Here is a 6,000-nt window from a genome sequence, read left to right on the forward strand (position 1 = left end):
GGATTAATTGTACATTCCCCATTGCATTGGATGTGAAAACCTGAAAGGCACCATATATTAATAACTGGATGAGCATTTACTCATTTCTGAGGATTTCTCACATCTAACTTTCGCCCATTCGATGGTAAAAAGCACCAAACTGAAGAGACAGTAAATCATTTTTACCATGGCTTTGGAAAACTTATCACCATGCTGTCATCCATCTTCACTGCGAAGTTACAGTTCTTCAATATAGGCTTACACTTCAGTTGTCCTTTGCAGTGATCTCCAGGAATATATCTGATGTAAGCAAGAGTCTTACATTTGATGGAAATACCTTGCTGATTGTCCTTAGGCAATCTTCAAATTATTTCAAAAGGAGATGAAAGCTGTTGGAGGGCCACAGAGCATACATAAAGATCCACTTCGTCAAAGTTATATGAAGCTCACCTATTCTGTCGGAAGACTTTAAGCATATTAACATTTTCAGTTTTGCAAGTTCATCAGTGGACATTTGTTTTGGCCTCCAAATCTCACTTGGACATTGTGCCTCTGTTCCACTGAAAGTAAAATAAGCAGGAAGTTGGATATCCACCATGGATATTTAACATAATTTAACATAATAGTCATCTGCAACACAAAACATATACTGCAGTTAGTGTCATGTTAATGTACCACAAAACAGAAAATATATTTTTTAATAAATGAACAGATGAAAAATATGTTTTGTATTTTTATATAGCAAATCTGATTTCATAAAACAGCTATCGCCCTGAAGGATAATTTCAAAATTCAATCTTGTAGGGCTTTTTAGGTTATTATTGTGGGGGATTGTAGCAAAGAAAAAGGAGGTCAGTTTGAAGTCCATTTGCATTTCTGTTGTAATTTACAATTTCCACTTTGTTAATTTAAAATTTTAGAAGAGTGTAATTTATAAATGCTATGAAGGTACCATTTATAAGACTGCAGTGGAAGCTTAAAACATGATGCAATTACAAGAATATATTGCAAAGTTGAATCAGAGAAAATGAGTAAAATGCAAGGGAAACATCAAAGAAACAGTTTTAATTCAAAAGAGATTGCACAACATAAATCAAAATTCTGTTCTCAACTTCTGATCTTGCTTTGGAATGAGAACTGAATCTAAGTGGTAAACTGCTGTAGACTTTATGTATAACATTGCATCGTGAAGATCTGTGAAGATGGAAACTTGCTTTGTTCATTCAAATTTCTCAGTATGTATTAGACTCTTTAAGGAATATGGTCATATAATTCATTATCTCTAATTTTCTTTAGCTAGTACACAGCTTCTGTATATTGATTCTGTATATTGTTTAACCCATAAATTGTTCGGGTAAGTTGCTTGAATTATTTATCAACAAAATGGACAATGGAACACATTCCTTGTATCGTCCAATGATTTGTAAAGTGTAATTGGAGACGAACTATTTACCATCAGGCTGCTAACTGAAATAAGGCAATTGGACTGATACATGTCAAACATAAAGGTAGTTTTTAGATCACAGAAAACTTGGGCTGCATATGGAAGCTGACTTCTAGGAACAAGCAGAAGACAGTAGGGTCCAGTTAGTAATGAAACATGGTACTTTAGTGCAGTGAAACTGACACAAGCTCAATTATAACAGCTTCAGAAGTAAGATGAAAATATGGTGGCTCTGAAAAAGCATAGAAGGCTCAATGCAGTAGTATACAGTAGCACCTAAGTTGTGTGTGTGCGTGTTTGTGTCTGCGTATATGTTTATTGGTTTATTGATTTATTATTGTCACATGTACCGAAATACGGTGAAAAGCTTTTTGTTTGCATGCCATCCAGACAGATCATTCCATACATTTGGACATCAAGGTAGTACAAAAGGAAAAAAAGAACAGAACACAGAATATTGAGTTACATTTACAGAGAAAGTGCAGTGCAGGTAGACAAATAAAGTGCAAGGGCCATGATGAGACAAAGTGAGAGATCAAGAGTTCATCAGCAGGACAAAAGTTGTCACTGAGACTGGTGGTACATATTCTCAAGCTTTTGTATCATCTGCTCAATGGGAGGGGAGAGGGGTCCTTGACTATGTTGGCTGCTTTCCCCAGGGAATGGTGAATGTAGACTGTGTGTGTGTGTGTGTGTGTGTGTGTGTGTGTGTGTGTGTGTGTGTGTGTGTGTGTGTGTGTGTGTGTGTGTGTGTGTGTGTGTGTTGGTGGGCTAGCTGGGCACTGGTTGGGTGTGAGGACCATGCAGTACTTGCAATATATGCTGCTGGTTGAAACACTGGCTAGAAACAGCCCAAGAAAGAGATGTTTCAATAACAATAAAAGTGAAGAGTCCTATTATATGAAGAATCAAGAGTTGACTTATTACAATTATGATGAAGAAATCTATCAGTCTGCAGCTGCATCTAGTCTTGTGAGTAACAGTGAGTTTATTAATAAGGCCTTCAGGTGCAAGATTATGAAAGCACTTGAAAATTAAAAATTCTGTACATTTGTAAACAATCAAATGACACAGTTTACCCTCAATCATACTAAGTGCCTAATTGTAATGTCATCTTTATAACCAGCTTAATCCATTTGCTGTAACAGATTGCTTTCAAAGCAGCTGGAAAACTCCTGAAGACAATTGGTTGCAAAACAGGCACAAAACTGAGGTACTTCATCACATAAACTGTCTGGACTTGTTAACAGGTGTTTCTAGAGTTTACAAGGTCCCTGGTGGCCATGTGATCCATGCCCAAAACAGGAAAACAGAGCCTTGTGTGTCATGAATATCAAATAGGACAAATCATTGGCACTTGTTGTAATTCCTCCATTTGAGGAAATTAAATTCAAGTGACCAGGGAGGGGAAGCTTGAGGAGGAAATTAAATAGGCAACAGGTATTGTGAAGGGTTAGAGGAGCATTCTTACTCTTCCAAGGTCCACAGAAGTCCTTAGTAGCACACTTACTCTTGGTTGACCGGCAGTGAGGTGGTTGAAAGAAGTGAGAATCCCCACCACTGCCCCAACTCAATTCACATCTGTAATAGACACACTTCCATTTTACGTGGCGACCAGGAATGCCCAAAAAAAATCAAAAAAAGTAATTCAAATCCACTAAATTTCCCCATCACCCTAACCTTAACCCAGCCCACCACATTTTCTATCTACTTTAGAAGTAAAATGGTCCCCTCAGGCTACTGCCTCTAATCTATTGCCAAATACTGATAAGAGAACTATCCTCCCAACCTAAAAGGGCCATGGGAAATCCAATCCACTTTCTCTTTATGGGCCTGACCTGCTGGGCTAGTCCTCCTTCTCTGCATGTCACAGCTCCCAGAATTTTTTGTCTTGGTTCTTTTGTTCTATGTTCTCACTCTAACTTCTCCCATTCTCTCACTGACCTGATAACCTTGTTTACAGCTTAGTCCCCACAGTCACCCCAATTTTACCCTATCAGAGCCACCCCCTTCCACTGCCCTCCCTGCAGCTTTGCAAGCTTCTTGTTTCTATTTTTCAGTTCTGATGAAGGGTTTCCAACCTGAAACATTGACTTTGTTTCTCTTCCCACAGGTGTGGCCTGACTGGTTGATAATTCTCAGCATTTTCTGTTTTTGTTTTAGATTTCCAGCATCTGCAGTTTTTCTTAAATTTTCACTTAATTGATGGAATACATCTGCACTCAAAGTCCCATGATAGCCTTTCAGTTTTACAAATAGAAAATGTTTTGATTTTCATTCATTTTGATGCCCGGTACTTAATCATGAATCCCAGATGCTAGGTATTCAGGAAATGGTCATGATACTTTCAGAGAATGATAATTGATAATGCCAGCTTTCCTGATTCACGGACATGCATCCAAAAGGCAGATTAATGATCAGACTATACCCTTCAGTAATGGCTCCTGACTTCACTGGGGCTTTTGCAAACAGATTGAATGAGGCCCATTCCAGGATAAAATGTGGGGAAGGACAAGCAGCCAATATAGTTCCAACTAATAGCCCTGTGCTTTTGATAAATAATAGCTCTATCACCAAATGAAAAAATGCAAGTCCCACTGGTCTTCCTCCATCAAAACCTCTCAAATTATCTCCCTAATACACTTTTGTCAAGTTTCCTTCATAAAAAAAAGTTTCGATTTACCCTGAAATCAGATCTCCTCCGAGGAGCTGAAATAAAAAGCCCTGTGGGCTTTTCTTTCTTGGTACCACATTTGCAGTGTATTACAACTATTTGCTGATGATCATAATCATGATCCCTGTGATACACTGTCTTTGACCACAGAAGTGGCCAGGTGAACCATCCCGATTTTTATAATCCTGAGATAACTCTCACATCAAGAAAATCCATTTATTTCTTGTAGAAGACAGGTGTTCCAAGGTTCCAAGCCTATATCTACTTCCTCAAAATTAAGGCCCTTGGATCAAATAGAGGGCAATTTGCTTTATCATTTATGATAGTCGATAATCTTACTGTACATCATGGTTCTAATGATGACAAAAACATTTATGAAACTTAAACATATGGTAATGACGAGTTTCAGTAATTCCTATTTTCCTACACCTATTTTCCTAATGAGACTAATGAACTAAATCTAATGAACTATTAAAAATGAAAAAGTCATTAGGATTTAATTGAATTAGAAAATGTAATAACATTCCATTGTTATTTTCCATTACACTCTTTTATTTTAATTCATGAAAATATAACTATTGTGATGTATAACTTTCAAAAATCCAGTATTTATATTTATCACTCTGTTAGCAATGAGATAAATAATAAAAATTCTTAATTAACTATTTTTACAAAAGTTACAAGTTTCTAATTTCCCTCCAGAGTCCAATGAAATACTTACATTAAGGCCTGGGGTATTAACCTGTGAGTATAAAACTGGATGTATGAAATGCATCCAAGATGTTAGTTACCTACCAAACCAACTGGAAACAAATCAGTCCTGAGTCCTGCTCTACCGGTACCAGAGGTAAATACTCATTTCTCCATCTTAAGCAGACCTCTCACTTCCCCCAAGTGATCAGCCTGCAGATTAGAGGAGAGATTCAAGCTAAGTGGTTAGAAGGGTCTCGGTCTCTGTGACAATGATGAAGACTTAAAACACACACACACACACACGCACGCACGCACGCACGCACACACACACACACACACACACAGAGCATGTACAGAAGTACCCATACATTTGTTTTCCAGCTGATGGCAATATTCCTTTGAGAAATTGAGCAGATACAGTGCTAATGTCTTATAAGAGAATATTCCAAATAATATAAAATTAGAAACTCATGGCCAGAAGGGTCTCTTCATTTTTAGACCTGATGCATAAAGAAAAGAACTCACCAGCGAGTTCAGAACAAAGTTCAAGGCTTTAAATCCTAATCAGCTATGGTTAAGAGTTATAATTTCCCAGAGCCTTTCACAGAAAGGTTTACATCCATAAATTCATGACAACATCCCTTTTTAACAGAAATTCTGGATAAAGACCAATTAAAACATTAACCTTGGAAATATGAATATTAGTATGAATGCCTCATATAATCATGCGAAAGTCCTTTGTCCATTATTTTCATAGAGGCATTAACATGTTTTTATTTTAAATGTAATTAATGTCTCCATTAAGGCAATGGATATAAGAATTTCAAATGAATATATTAAGCATTCATGCAGCAATATTCTCCCAAAGTAATTTTATGGCTGTAGGTATGAACTAAGTTCAATGGACATTAGTCCAACTTGATCCAGTTTGCTGATGATATAAATAGCAAACAGAATTTTTTTAAAAGTCCCTTGCAATCTTTTTTTCATTTTTCTATCTTGAATTTACCATTTACACGAGTATGATTTCCAATTAACAGCTAACTTACAAAAATTGGTTGATGTGTTACAAACTATCTGCAATAACCCACACAAGCGTCTTTCTGAGGCACCTCCCAGGCAAGACATCCTAAGGACAAAGGCAACATTTGCATGGGGACATCATCACTTTCAAATCATGCATAACTCTGACTTCCAGTTCATTGCCACT

This window comes from Pristis pectinata, chromosome 16 (assembly GCF_009764475.1).
Source record: "Pristis pectinata isolate sPriPec2 chromosome 16, sPriPec2.1.pri, whole genome shotgun sequence".
Lineage (NCBI taxonomy): Eukaryota > Metazoa > Chordata > Chondrichthyes > Rhinopristiformes > Pristidae > Pristis > Pristis pectinata.